The sequence below is a fragment of the Mustela nigripes genome, chromosome 1 (assembly GCF_022355385.1).
Source record: "Mustela nigripes isolate SB6536 chromosome 1, MUSNIG.SB6536, whole genome shotgun sequence".
Taxonomy (NCBI): Eukaryota; Metazoa; Chordata; class Mammalia; order Carnivora; family Mustelidae; genus Mustela; species Mustela nigripes.
In genome coordinates this window covers 265107043-265123514 of record NC_081557.1, presented here as the reverse complement: position 1 = coordinate 265123514, position 16472 = coordinate 265107043, and positions in this window count along the sequence as shown.

Below are 16472 nucleotides of genomic sequence, written 5' to 3'. Positions count from 1 at the left end.
CCATCCATGTTGCTACAAAAGTTGGGTATTCATCCTTTCTGATGGAGGCATAATACTCCATAGTGTATATGGACCACATCTGCCTTATCCATTTGTCCGTTGAAGGGCATCTTGGTTTTTTCCATAGTTTGGCTACTGTGGCCATTGCTGCTATAGAGCAATGTATACTTTTAATGCCATTCCGATCAAAATTCCGCCGGTATTCTTCAAAGAGCTGGAGCAAATAATCCAAAAATATGTATGGAATCAGAAGAGACCCTGAATTGCTAAGGAAATGTTGAAAAACAAAAATAAAACGGGCAGCATCATGTTACCTGATTTCAAGCTTTACTACAAAGCTGTGATCACCAAGACAGCATGGTACTGGCATAAAAACAGACACATAGACCAGTGGAACAGAGTAGAGAGTCCAGATATGGACCCTCAACTCTATGGTCAATTAATCTTTGACAAAACAGGAAAAAATATACAGTGGAAAAAAGACAGTCTCTTCAATAAATGGTTCTGGGAAAACTGGACAGCTATAAGTAGAAGAATGAAACTCGACCATTCTCTTACACCGTACACAAAGATAAACTCCAAATGGATAAAAGACCTTAACATGAGACAGGAATCCATCAAAATCCTAGAGGAGAACATAGGCAGTAATTTCTTTGATGTCAGCCACAGCAACTTCTTTCAAGATATGTCTCGAAAGGCAAAGGAAACAAAGCGAAAATAAACTTTTGGGACTTCATCAAAATCAAAAGCTTCTGCACAGCAAAGGAAACAGTCAACAAAACAAAGAGGCAACCCACGGAATGGGAGAAGATATTTGCAAATGACAGTACAGACAAAAGGTTGATATCCAGGATCTATAATGAACTCCTCAAACTCAACACACATGAAACAGGCAAACATATCAAACAATGGGCAGAAGATATGAACAGACACTTCTCCAATCAAGACATACAAATGGCTAGCAGACACATGAAAAAATGTTCATCATCACTAGCCCTCAGGGAGATTCAAATTAAAACCAGATTGAGATATCACCTTACACCAGTTAGAATGGCCAAAATTAACAAGACAGAAAACAACATGTGTTGGAGAGGATGTGGAGAAAGGGGAACCCTCTTCCACTGTTAGTGGGAATGCAAGTTGGTTCAGCCTTTTTGGAGAACAGTGTGGAGATTCCTCAAGAAATTAAAAATAGAACTTCCCTATGACCCTGCAATTGCACTCTTGGGTATTTACCCCAAAGATACAGATGTTGTGAAAAGAAGGGCTATCTGTACGCCATAAGAGAGTCTTAACAATAGGGATCAAAGTGAGGATAGATGGAGGTAAATGGGTATGGGATAGGCTAGATGAGTGATGGGTATCAAGGAAGGCATTTGTTATGATGAGCACTAGGTATTGTATGTAAGTGATGAATCACTGAATTGTAGTCCAGAAACCAATATTGCACTGTATGTCAACTACCTAAAATTTAAATTTAAAAAAGTATGTTTAATTTTTCCAATTTTGTAAATTTTCCAATTCTCTTTGTTATTGATTTCTAACTGTATGCTGTTCTCAAAGAAGATGTTTTGTATAGTATCTATCTCTTAAAATCTGTTGAAACTTAATTTGTGACCTAACATATGTTCTATCCTAAAAAGTGTCCCATGTACATTTAAGAAAAATGTATATGCTATTTTAGATGTAGTTGGTTTATTGTATCAAATAGTCTATTTCCTTATCTTCTGTTTAGTGATTCTACCCATTTTTGTGAAAGGGATATTGAAGTCTCCAGCTGTTTTTGTAGAACTATTTCTCCAGTTCTGTTGGGTTTTGCTTCATATATTTTAATGGTCCATGCCTAGATGTGTAATGTTTGTAAATGTTACATCTTCTTACTGTTTTGAGACTTTTACTTTGTGTAATGTTCTTCTTTTGTCATTTAAAGTCTATGTTGTCTGATATTAGTATCAACACTCCTCATCTGTTTTGGTGACTATTTGCATTGAATATCTCCTTCGATCCTTTCACTTGGGAAAAAAAAAAAGATTTATTTATGTATTTTAAAGAGAGAGCAAGAATGTGCATGGGGGGAGAGGCAAAGGGAGAGGGAGAGGGAGAGAATGAATCCTCATGCAGACTCGCCGTTGAACACAGAGCCTGAGGCTGGGCTGATCCCAGGACCTTGAGATCATGACTTGAGTTAGAATCAAGAGCTGGCTGCTTTACAGCTGGCTACTTTGCCGACTCAGCTATCCAGGCATCTAGTATCCTTTCACTTTGAAGCTGTCTGTGTCTTTAGATTTCAAGTGAGCCTCTAGCTGACAGCATATAGTTGAATCATGTGTTTTTTATTCATTCTGACAGCCTCTATATTCTTATTGGAGAGTTTAATCCATTTACATTTAAAGTAATTACTTAGAAGGTAGGCCTTTATCTGTACTTCTATGGCCAGAAGCAGCAATTAGAACTCAAAGCACAAATACCCAATATTTGGAAGACAACAATCCCTTTCCTACCCTGGCTCCTGCAAGCTGTGTGCAAGCTGCTCCAGGAACACACAGATGCCTGCCACGTGGCTAGTGGTGGGGAATGGGCAGATGCTACTGTGCTAAGAGCTGAAATTGAACAAAATTAATCACAATTTACCTTCCAAGACTTCCCCTGAAAGTTTCAAACCTTCAAGAGACTCCAGATTCCAGAAATAGTTACATTGGAGAGATTCTGTCAGTGCAATTGTTGTCTAGGGAGGGAGACAGAGAAGTGATGCTTCCTACTCTGCTATATTCTCAGAATACTTTCTCCTGGATATAGTTATTTTTAACTAAAATATTTTCTCTTTCTATTCAGACAGAAATAATTCTTCACTCGGCACTAAGGGAAAATAGTGTGAAACTTGTTAGGCATGGAATAGAATCTAAGCAAGTTGAAAAGCCTAATGTATACACACAAAGTAAACATAGCTCACTGTAATTCTATCACCTCACAATCCATCGCTTGTTACCAATGAGATTGGTCTTAAATTACAAAGAACAGAGAAAGCTTGGTGCACCTCTGATTTAAAGCAGCAGTGATATACCAATAACTCACTTGGCTGGAATCAGCTACCAAGATTGTCATTCTAAGAAAGGACAATGGAGAAAATAAAAGTGGGAACAGTCAAATGTGCAATTATTTACATTCTGGCATTTAAATTTTGTTGTCTAATAAGTATTTGATAAGGGAAGCTGAATAACTTATAGAAACAAATGTTTAGGCAATACAAGTTGTTTATACCTCCTTAATTAGCAAATAAGAATATCTGTATGTGTGATAGGTACTGGAGATACAGAAAGAATAAGACAGTTTCTGAACTGTCTGAACTCAAAGAACTAATGGGGAAATAAGTGCATGAGTAGAAGCCAAGAGAAGGAGCCTCTAGAAGTGAGGATGTGGTTATAGGGATGAGCTTATCAGGAAAGTCTTGCTTTCTAAAAATGGTAACACTTGATTAAAGTAAAGATAAGTCAAATATTCCAAAATTAAGGAACTGGAAAAGGGTTACTTTTTCGGGCAGAGGAAATGCACAATTGGGAAAAAAGCAGGCCCTTTGGTTTGGCAGGAACAAATAATAAAAATGTAGGTGTGACCAGAAGTGATGTTGAAATCACTGAACTCAGATCCTAAAGGCCTTTTAGGGCATATTATGCAGGCTGGGCCTGATCCCATAGACATGGGTGAGATAGGTTGTGGCTTATGTGCAACTCAAGGCATGCTAGATGTAATTTGCCTTTTCTCATCTCTTTAAGAATGTTTTTGAAAGGGGAGGGTGTGATCCTATTCCAAATTATTATTAGAGTTATTAATCAAGCAAGAGTAAATGGCTGGAGATTTCAATTATTTATTGTATTAGTAAGATAGTTGCTCATAATATAGGCTATAAGTATACATTTGAGGTGAGACTTCTGCAGCTGGTGGAAAGGCACTAAAGGATTTCATGGGGAAAAGAAGTGATAAGGTCAGAATAGTTATGTAGTACTCTCTATGTTTATTCTTATAAATCCTGTTTTCCAGGACGATTCTGAGCAAGGTGGAAGGTAAAACTGGTTAGGGGTCTCTTCTCTCAACACCAAACAGTGATGACTCAGAACAGTCTCACCCTACTTACCACTTCAACAGGGCGACTTTCCTTGTCCTTAATTTTCTTCTTCCCTGTCTCATGAAGGAGCCCTTAGCTTTTTTATCTACTTGCACTTTGACAAAAGAATGAAAGTTTTCATTCTTAATAAATCCAATAGGCAATCATAGTGGCCTCTACTCTGCAGAAGACCTCCACTCTGAAAGACAACCACTCAACTCCAACAAGACATCTCTGATACTAAGAAAGCAGTCATCAATATTACCTAAAAGTGGGGTTGGCCTAGCTGGGGACAAGGTGTCTTTCCTTGGGACCTCAAAAATCACTAGTGTGAGCCAATCATCACTAGTGTGAGCCCCCAGGCTTGGAGTTGTTGAGTTTCTCTTCCTCCCGCAGACTCAGAGCCTGTTGGCCATCTCTGTGTATGAGTAGTAGGCTTTGAGCCAGGAAAATGCTGAAGACTGCTATTTAGGCATTTGCACATGCCAGAAGATGTGTTTTCATGCATGGTGAACAACTGATCTGAAAAAATGTCCTCTGGAAGCATCCAGAGGAGCCATGATTGAATCAAGCAGTGGGTGGACAGGAAGTGTGGAGGCAGCTGTAGAGAATGAGATAAATGACACACACTAAAAGCTCTGATAAAAATATCCTCATGGGAAAGGGCATTTGACCATACATTTCTCTTCTTTGCTATTCAAGAATGTGGGATGGCAGATGGTAGGATTAAACTATATTTAGAATCCAGATCTTTAGAAATGATATGCACTAAAGTGAAATGGAATGGTAGGTGATTGACATTCTTGAAAAACTCCTAAATTGTATGTCACTGAATTTTAAAGAATAAGCTTTTTAAAAGTTTTATACTACATCCAAAACTAGTGATGTACTGTATGGTGACTAACATAACATAAAAATATTTTATCTATTTAAGGTGAGGATGACACACAGCTACCTGGAATCCCCAATCCATAAAAAGCTCACTGCTTTATTGCCATATTTTAGACTCTATATGGAAAAAGCCTTGAAGTTCTGATGTGTTATGGCATTTGGGGATTTTTGAACCTAAGTTACACAATGTAACACTATTAAGAATCATTCATCAAAGTAAAGGTACCCTAGGGACCACCATCTAACAGTGAACTGTCTCTTGACCATTAGTTGTGATTTTTAGTATCTGCTTCATTTCAAATTTTTTAACCCCACAGTGTTCCAAATAGTACCAGTTATCATAAGACTCAAAAAGAAAGAAACTAAAAGAAACTGATTACAAGCTTTCTTCTTGTTTGGCAATGAATAAGCTTCAATTTATAAACGAGGTTGTCTTTTAATGCACTGAGTAGGGTAGCTTTTGGAGGATATAAAGGTGGGTATATTGGTTAGCTTACTGGTTCATCCTAGTCTGCCTGTCCCAACATAGTTTTAATAATTCATCTAATGAAATTTTTTTTTTTTTTTGGTACCAGACTCAGTTTATGCAACTTTTCAGATCTGCTCAGCTCCAGTCCAACCTTTCTCAATGGCCACTGCCACAATAGTCTCAACTGCAAATACCACCACTTGTCTCATTCTCTCCCAGAACATCCTCTTGTATGGTGCTATCATAGCCACAACTATGGCAGCTCCACTGCAAGGTTTGATTTAAGCAGGTGCATGGAAGCTCTGGGTTACCCAGTAAGTTCCTGAAGTGGCCAAATAATATAATCCATATGTGGGTGAATTATTGTTCCAATTATTTTACAAAAAAAAAAAAAACCCAAAAGGAAAATGAAGAAACAGACTCTTATCTATAGAGAGAAAACTGATCATTACTGGGGGGTTTTGAGTGGGGGTATGATGGATAGATGATGAATATTAAAGAGTGCTCTTGCTCTTGTGATGAGTACCATGTGTTATAGGTAAGTGCTGAGTCACTAAATTCCACACCTGAAATTAATATCATACTATATGTTAACTAAGTGGAATTTAAATTAAAACTTTATTTTAAAAAAGAGACGAAGATGGAAGGGAGCTCACAAATTGAATATCCTCCCTCCTGATCCACCACCAGACGTTTCCAAGACCTAGTGGCACACTTCATATGAACTTTTCAGAGATGTCCCTTTTGTCCAGCCAACCTGCTGTGTTTTTATGAATGTAATGTATCACCTTGAGCTTCTTCCCTTACTTCCCTGCTTCACTTCCCTTTCTCTCTTCCTGCCCTGATCTTACAAATTCTAACCCCAAATTTGTATGTAAGCTTTCTCTCAGACTCTGTTTTCTAGGGCTAAGGCATTTATACTTTCTGTGTTCACCTTAAGTTTAAACTAAATACAATGTATTAATTAATTTACTTTGGTTATCAACTTTTTTTTATTAATTAATTTATTTTCAGAAAAACAGTATTCATTATTTTTTCACCACACCCAGTGCTCCATGCAATCCGTGCCCTCTATAATACCCACCACCTGGTACCCCAACCTCGCACCCCCCCGCCACTTCAAACCCCTCAGATTGTTTTTCAGAGTCCATAGTCTCTCATGATTCACCTCCCTTTCCAATTTCCTTCAACTCCCTTCTCCTCTCCATCTCCCCCTGTCCTCCATGCTATTTGTTATGCTCCACAAATAAGTGAAACCATATGATAATTGACTCTCTCTGCTTGACTGATTTCACTCAGCAGAATCTCTTCCAGTCCCGTCCATGTTGCTACAAAAGTTGGGTATTCGTCCTTTCTGATGGAGGCATAATACTCCATAGTGTATATGGACCACATCTGCCTTATCCATTCGTCCGTTGAAGGGCATCTTGGTTCTTTCCATAGTTTGGCGACCATGGCCATTCCTGTATAAACATTGGGGTACAGATGGCCCTTCTTTTCACCACATCTGTATCTTTGGGGTAAATACCCAGGAGTGCAATAGCAGGGTCATAGGGAAGCTCTATTTTTAATTTCTTGAGGAATCTCCACACTGTTCTCCAAAGAGGCTGAACCAACTTGCATTCCCACCAACAGTGGAAGAGGGTTCCCCTTTCTCCACATCCTCTCCAACACATGTTGTTTCCTGTCTTGTTAATTTTGGCCATTCTAACTGGTGTAAGATGATATCTCAATGTGGTTTTAATTTGAATCTCCCTGAGGGCTAGTGATGATGAACATTTTTTCATGTGTCTGATAAGCATTTGTATGTCTTGATTGGAGAAGTGTCTGTTCATATCTTCTGCCCATTGTTTGATATGTTTGCCTGTTTCATGTGTGTTGAGTTTGAGGAGTTCATTATAGATCCTGGATATCAACCTTTTGTCTGTACTGTCATTTGCAAATATCTTTTCCCATTCCATGGGTTACCTCTTTGTTTTCTTGACTGCTTCCTTTGCTGTGCAGAAGCTTTTGATTTTGATGAAGTCCCAGAAGTTTATTTTCGCTTTTGTTTCCTTTGCCTTTCGAGACATATCTTGAAAGAAGTTGCTGTGGCTGATATCGAAGAGATTACTGCCTATGTTCTCCTCTAGGATTCTGATGGATGCCTGTCTCACGTTGAGGTCTTTTCCATTTTGAGTTTATCTTTGTGTACGGTGTAAGAGAATGGTCGAGTTTCATTCTTCTACTTATATCTGTCCAGTTTTCCCAGCACCATTTATTGAAGAGACTTTTTTCCACTGTATATTTTTTCCTGTTTTGTCGAAGATTAATTGACCATAGAGTTGAGGGTCCATATCTGGGCTCTCTACTCTGTTCCACTGGTCTATGTGTCTGTTTTTATGACAGTACCATGCTGTCTTGGTGATCGCAGATTTGTAATAAAGCTTGAAATCAGGTAACATGATGCCCCCAGCTTTATTTTTGTTTTTCAACATTTCCTTAGCAATTCGGGTCTCTTCTGATTCCATACAAATTTTAGGGTTATTTGCTCCAGCTCTTTGAAGAATACTGGTGGAATTTTGATCAGAATGGCATTAAAAGTATAGATTTCTCTAGGCAGTATAGACATTTTAACAATGTTATTTATCTGATCCAAGAGCATGGAATGGTCTTCCATCTTTTGTGTCTTCTTCAATTTCTTTCATGAGTGTTCTAGTTCCTCAAGTACAGATCCTTTACCTCTTTGGTTAGGTTTATTCCCAGGTATCTTATGGTTCTTGGTGCTACAGTAAATGGAATCAATTCTCTAATTTCCCTTTCTGTATTTTCATTGTTAGTGTATAAGAAAGCCACTGATTTCTTCACATTGACTTTGTATCCTGCCACGTTGCTGAATTGCTGTATGAGTTCTAGTAGTTTGGGGGTGGAGTCCTTTCGGTTTTCCATATAAAGAATCATGTAATCTGCGAATAGAGAGAGTTTGACTTCTTCAATGTCAATTTGGATACATCCAATGATAAAAAGTTGATAACCAATCCAAATTGGTTATCAACTTTTTATCACTGGATTTTTTCAAGATAGGAATGGAGAGGACACCCAGTGCACGGTATTAGGGAAGGGGTAGTTCAAATCTCTTGGGTATTTAGATATTAATTAAAGCCATACAACTCCAAAGGCACCGCTTTTCAAATCCTAAATGTGATGTGGTAGTTTGCGGGAAAACAAGCCCAGTGTTCTCTTCCGGATGCAATAAGGTCATTATCTCTAAGATACTGTCACTATTGGTTTCCTCTTCCATATTAAGAATAGAAGCCCCAATTAGGGAAACCCTGTGGGAGGTTGATAAATTTGAATGGAAGAAAGTATAACCTTGCCTGCCCTTTCACAAGTACCTGCACTTAAGAAGTACAGTTTCAATTTCAGCACAGGAAATATCAATAGATACAATCTACATAAACAAAAGTTCTTTGGAGTTCTCAATAATTTATAAAAAAATAAGGGAATCCTGAGACTAACGAGATAATAGAAATGTCCAGTGCCCAGCACACTCTGGAACAAAGAAAGGTCCAGTGACCAATGTAACACTGGTGCCTGTGTTACAGCTCTTTACTGCACCCTATTTAGCCACTGTTTTAGGGTGCTTTGCAATTTGCAAACAGCAGGTAAAGAGGCAGATATATTGAGTTACCATGCATAACTATGCTTGATATATCATTTATATAATTAAGTACTTTTCTTTTAAAACTAAGGAAATTGTTACTTTGGGAGCTTAGCGCTTTAACATTTGTATTTCTAACCTTCTCTACTGGAAGACTTCAGTGTTCTTGATGCTTTTTTTTTTTTTTTCCATAAATGTGCCACACTTGTGTTCCATGGCACACTGAACTGTAAGACCATATGTATTACATCTATATTGAAAAGTTTGGTGTTTGAAGAGCAATGAAGAGAACTATTATGTAGAATGGCATTTGAGACTTCAGTCCCACTTATGGATATAATTTTAAACACAGATCTTTCCCACTCAAATATTTTCTCCTATAATTAGGGTAAAAGAATGGTACTTCAATATTTGATATGAATAATACCTAATTCTTATTTTCTCCTTTTAAAAAATTTTTGTCTACCATGAGTGAAGTCAAATAGCACTAAAAGTTTACAGCAATAAAGTATACCACATGCTGAAACCATTGGTATATAAATCTGGCTAAGATGTGGGACTCTAAGAGTATGAGGTGTTAATATTATTTAGCTATATGCTTCATAGAAATTGTCATTAGAATGTAGTTACTTTACATTTTTTTTCTTTTTCAGTTTAAACCCATTTAGCCAACGTGTAGTATATATCTAGTTTCAGATGTAGTGTTCAATGATTCATCAGCTGCATACAACACCCAGTGCTCATCACATCACATGTCCTCCTTAATGCTCACACCCAGTTACCCCAACCCTCCATCTACCTCCCTTTCTGCAACACTCAGTTTGTTTCCCAGAGTCAAGAGTCTCTCATGGTTTGTCTCCCTATCTGATTTCTTCCCATTCAGTTTCCTTCCCTTTCCCTGTGATCCCCTGTGCTATTCTTTATATTCCACATATGAATAAACCATATAATTGTGTTTCTCTGATTGACTTATTTCACTTAACACAATTCCCTTCAGTTCCATCCATGTCAATGTAAATGGTAAGTATTCATCCTTTCTGGTGGCTGAGTAATATTCCATCGTATATAGGAACCACATCTTTCTTATCCATCATCTGTTGAAAGATATCTCAGCTCCTTACACAGTTTTGGCTATTGTGGACATTGCTACTATGAACATTGGGGTGTGGATCTCCTTTTTCACTACATTTGTATCTTTGGGGTAAATGACTAGTAATTCAATTGCTGGGTCATAGGGTAGCTATATTTTTAACTTCTTGAGGACTCTCTATGTTGTTTTTCAGAGTGGCTGTACCATCTTGCCTTCCCACCAACAGTGTGAGAGGGTTCCCCTTTCTCCACATCCTTGCCAACATTTGCTGTTCCCTGTCTTGTTAATTTTAGCCATTCTGACTGGTGTGAGGTAGGATCTCATTGTGGTTTTGATTTGTACTCCCTTGATGGCTAGTGATGTTGAGCATTTTTTTTTTTCATGTGTCTGTTGACCATTTTTATGTCTTTTTTGGAGAAGTGTCTGTTTCTGTCTTCTGCCCATTTCTTGACTGGATTATTTGTTCTTTGGGTGTTGAGTTTGATAACTTTTTTATAGATCTCGGATACTAGTCCTTTATCTGTTATGCCATTTGCAAATACTTTCTCCCATTCTATAGGTTGCCTTTTAGGTTTTTTTGTTTGTTTGTTTGTTTGTTATTTTTACTGTTTCCTTTGCCATACAAAAGCTTTTTATCTTGGGGCACCTGGGTGGCTCAGTGGGTTAAAGCCTCTGCCTTCGGCTCAGGTCATGATCCCAGGGTCCTGGGATCAAGCCGCACATCGGGATCTCTGCTCGGTGGAGAGCCTGCTTCCCCCACCACCACACCCTGCTTGCCTCTCCCACAACTTGAGATCTCTGTCTGTCAAATAAATAAATCTTTAAAAATAAAAAAGCTTTTTATCTTGATGAAGCTCCAATAGTTCATTTTTGCTTTTGTTTCCCATTTAGAAATGTGTCTTGCAAGAAGCTGCTGTGGCCATGGTTGAAAATGTTGCTGCCTGTGTTCTCCTCAAGAATTTTGATGGATTCCTATCTCACACTGAGGTCTTTCATCCATTTTGAATCTATCTTTGTATGTGGTGTAAGGAAATGTTTCAGTTTCATTCTTCTGAATATGGCTGTCCAATTTTCCCAGCACCATTTGTTGAAGAGACTGTCTTTTTTTCTGTAGATATTCTTTCCTGATTAGTCAAAGATTAGTTGACCAATAGAGTTGAAAGTCCACTTCTGAACAGAGGTTGGGACGGGGACATGGATGATACATATGCTTAAGATGATGGAGTCAAGTCAAAGAATATGACCATATCCTGGTTCCCAAATCCTCAATGAATCTGTGTACATTTATTATTATCATTTTTTATTACATTATGTTAGTCACTATACAGCATGTCATTAGTTTTTGGCATAGTGAATCTGTACACTTGAAATTTTGGGTTAAGTTTCATAAGATGATAGCAATAATGACAGGCATTATTATTTTGTTGACCCAATCAACAAGTACCTGAGGAAGTCTATAGGAATGGCTGAAGATCTTGTTTGTGAACAGAGTAGAACCAGGACATTGACACTGAGTAAATTTGAAGGTCTTCTGGGAGAATAGACAGATTTTTCTCAAGTGGATGACCAAGAAATTAGTATCTCCAGATTTTAATTAGAAGAAGAAACTATAGAGGTGTAGTCTATTTTGTTGTGAAGTTGATAGGAAAGTTTATAGAAAAACAGAAGTTACAGTTGGCACTGGGAGTGATTGAAAGAACAATCTCAAAAAGAAGATGTGGCTTGGAGGGCGGGGGAAAGAAGTATGCAGGAAGGAAACGGGGATAAACACATAGGCAAAATAAATTTCCTGTAAGGTTCCTATTCCAGATCCTGGCAGAAATTCAAGAGAATGAAAAATTAAGATAAAGAGGAAGCTTATGGCTAAATGTAACTAGCTCTATAGTGTAAGTAAACCAACTTAAGGTTTTGTTTTTTTAAAGAGGGAATATTCAATAGACTCTGAGGTTAAGAGGTTAGCTGGGCCTCAGAAAGTGACAAGAATCTAAGTCTGGTAAACTGCCAGAACCATCTCATCTCTGTTTCTATGTATTCAGATAATTTTTGTCTGCTTTCCTAGGCTATTGATGGAATACAGCCACCCCACACTTCTTAAGCTTACAAATTAAATTTCCATCCACTTAATAGGCTGACTTAATTCCATGTCCCTGGAGAGCACCTGATTGATCTTTTTTTGGATTAGATGGAGTCTACCTAGCCTCAACTAATACTGGAGAGACACAATTATGTAACATAATTATGACTTCCAGGAGCTCACACTTAAAATGGGAAGAGACAGTTTTAAGAGAAAAGGGGATTATTATATGCTGCATAGATATCCCAGTTATCTATTATAATATAGTGCTGAAACCAGAGATATTTGGTAAGATATGAACTGGTATGGTTCTAGTCTCCAGGTACAGCTCTAGTTGATCCTCTCCTCTCATTGGATTTTACATTTAGTTCAGTTTGTACAAGTGGGTGACCTAGAAAGAGAAATGGAACATGGAAAGGTAAGTCCAACTCCCAAGAGTTGCATCTATGTTATGTAGAGGAGATGTTTCAGTAAAAGAGGCAGGGGAGAGGTTGGAAGGAAGGGAAGAACTGCACAGACATCAAGAGCAGAGATGATATTGTTTCCTTCACCAACAAAGATCTATAACTGGGCACTACTGCTATGACAGGAAAAGAAATGTGTAGATCTTAGCCCCAGGATCACAAAATTTGATAAAGGCAGAAAATGGTGTTTTAGAAGTATCCAAGAACGGACTCCATAATTTTGAAGTATCTTTTTGTAAATGCCACAGGAAAAAATTCTTTTATTTATTTTTTAATTTTTTTAAAAAAATATTTCAAAATTTAAATTCAGTAAGTAGGGCCCATGATATGATGAGCACTGGGTGTTACACACAACTGATAAATTATTAAATACTACATCTGAAACTAATGTGCTCTATGTTGGCTAACTGAATTTAAATAAAAAATTAAATAAATAAATTATCCAATATATAGTACATCATTAGTTTCAGATGTAGAGTTCAGTAATTCATCAATTGCATATAAAATAACTTTAAATTAAAAAAAATGGTAAACCCCTTGGAAGAGGTCCTCTAGATCTGGTAAAATAGCATATAGCCATGGAAATAACCCTGCATTTGAAATGAATACGCCAGACTTGGAATTCTAGCTGCACAACTTGTGTTACTGTGAGCAAGCACTATTTTTTTTTAAGCACTAATTTTTTATAAAGAAGCTAATGGCAGATAAACATTTTTTTGACTTATGACTTCACATGGTTGTGAGACTCAAATTAATTAGCATAATAGCAAGTGGGAATCAGGTGAACTCAATGTAAATTTTAATAATGACCCAGAAATTGGAGGAGAAATATTCATATAACTGATGGAGGGGAAGACTCTCCCTCTAGCTAATAGTCCCTTCTTTAGCAACTGAATGCCTTGGGACTGGGGAACAGAACTAGGGTCTTTTTCAGGATGGAAAAAAGCTTTGAAATTTTCTTTTATAAAAAGTATATTCCGTAATCATCAAGCGGGCCTCTCTGCAGGATTTTTGGAAGCACAAGACCAGGTAGAAACACTGGGAAGCTTGAGTGGTAGGCAGGACCAACTTGGTCAAAAGTCCATGGAGCTCACAGAACAGCCTGTTGGTTTGGGTATAGAAAAGTCTGTCCCAAAGCCTGGACTTTGGGGGCGGAGGAAAGGAGCAGAGAAGCCTGTGTTGGGAGGGCGATGTCCTAGAAATAAGTGCTTGGGGACTTTTTGTTTGGGTGTACATCTGTTTGATCTAGACGTCAGCAGGGCCACAACAGGAACATCCAAGCACCCACTGGCTTGCCGTCTGCAAGAAAGAATCTTGCAGGAACTCTGCTTGCTAGTTTCAGCTCTTCCAGGAGCTGGTTGGATTTCATCGGGCAAACCTCTTGCACCCTCTCAGGATCAAACCACCCACCTTGCTTAAGTTTTTATCTTATATTTATAGTCAAGAATATGGGATCCTTGCTTAAAAGAGGACATAGCTGGGGCAGACAGAGCTTGAACTGTTGAGCTGTCCAGGCCAACAGAACAACTCTGTAATTCTCTGAGTAATCTACTAGCTAGAAATATGGTCCTCTCTGAGAGTGTTCAGTTCAAACAAGTGCTATAGGGCCATATAACAAAAATTCTCAGGATGCTCTTGCCCCACCCTCTGCTATCTTAGCTCCCTTACAAGACCCCAAGCAGTAGGGACATGAATAATAGATATTGTACACACCAAGATGGTTGGTGAATGATCTAATCACTGGATAGGGATGGTCTCATAAATGCAATCATGCCTTGTTTATTTTAAAAGAGGAAAGAGGCAGGAAGGATTAAAGCAGGAGAATTGGGGAAGGATGAATATTATGTTTAGAATAAAGGTTTTAAAATCCACTCTGAGCCAAAAGGGGAATCCCACTCTTTTTGCATGAACTTACTTCCTCTTTTACATATTTGGGAGGACGGTGTAATTAGCTAAGGACACTGAGCAGCCTCAAGGAAAGCATTTGGAAGTCCCCTCTGGCCCTCATTTCAAAGGGAGCCTCTTAGTTTGGCTCAAAGTTCTTACCACAAATGTGCTGAATCAGGCCCTGGATGCCTTCTGTCTGCCAGCACGAATGGGACTCTTGGAGGTACCCATTAGCAGGAAGTCTAATTCACTTTCTGGTAAGAACAATAAAGGGAATGACCCTAAATTTCGGATTATACAAGCAAGCTCATATGATGGCTTGTCAAATTCTATTTGTACATTTGAACTTCTGTTCCAATCATTGCCACCTCTTTGCTAATCAAGGGGCTATATCCTCGTAAACAAAAATAGGTTAAGCATCAAAAAGTAGATGTAGTGAGAGTCAGACCAAACACTGCTAAAAGAAATCTTATTTAATCACTATCTAAACATTCAAAATCACATTAACATGCCATATCCTTAGTTTTCACCCCATATCATTACTCGAGTATTGTCTGTCTGCCCAAAGACTTATGGAGAACAGCAAAGAAATAAATGTGCTTCCAATCTAAGCATGATCCCTTCCTCAATCCTCTGTCTAGTTCTGACATCTCTACTTCATTCAACATGGACCATCACTATTACTAAGCTTCCCAAAGCCACCTCAACACTGTCACTCAGGGTCCTTTCCGAAGGTTTACGTCCTGTCTCAAGGGAGAGTGCCCTCATTATAACAAGCTCCCTCTTCTCTGTGTTCATATTTCTCCCCTAGCAGGCCCAGGACCCTCAGGATCCATTCCAAGGTATGCTTTCCTGGTTCCTGACTGCATGTGAGCTAAGTCCTGCAATTCCTTTGACATTCTCATCCACCTTAACAGAGCCAGCACTGACTCAGAAGGGTTCTGCTAAGTTTTGACCCTAATTATAGGTCTGGTGGACAGGAAATTAAGTGGGGTACTGATGCTGACAAGGGCATATGTCTTATTGGCCCGTGTCTCATTTGAGGTTTCTGCATAATCTTCAAGGAAGAGAGGGAGCTCTTCCTTCTAAGTAGGGGTTGAAGTACTTTTGCAGACCCCGGGGGGTTCAGGGGATCAGGAGATTCAAGTTTCTCAAGTCCACCTCCCCAGATATCACTATTCCAAATCTCAAGGTCTTGCTCCTTCCCTGTTATGGCCAAAACTCTGGTGTAGGATTTTTACCAGCTTTTCTCTCAAGTTCTGCCTCTGTTAAAATTAATTCTTTTATCTGATCTTTAGATGTAGGTTCAAGACTAGAGTGAAGCAAATGAAACACTTAAGGTACAACATTTAAGGAAGTGCTTATTCTTAGGGTCATGCACACACTGATGTTTTACTAGTAGAACCACAAGTTAATGTGCCTCCTAAAATTTTGTGCCCTAGGGGCTTCACTGTAGACCTGGACCTATTCAGCCTTGCAGATGCAGAATATATGGGTCTTTATTTTTATTTTTTAAAATTGAAATATTATTGACATACAATATTATATTAGTTTCAGATGTCCAACATTGTGATTTGACATATATATACATTACAAAATTCTTACCATAAGTGTAGCTACCATTCATCATCACATAAAATTTTAACATCTTATTGACTATATTTCCCACCTAGTGTATTACATCTCTGTGATTTTTTTTTTTTTTTTTGTAAGTGGACATTTGTACCTCTTAATTCCTTTTGCTTGATTGGTGCCCCTTCTTCATCTCTCTGGAAAACACTAGGTTGTTCTCTGTATTTATGCATCTATTTCTGTTTTGTCTTATTTGTTTTGTTTTTTAGATAGCATGCATGAGTGG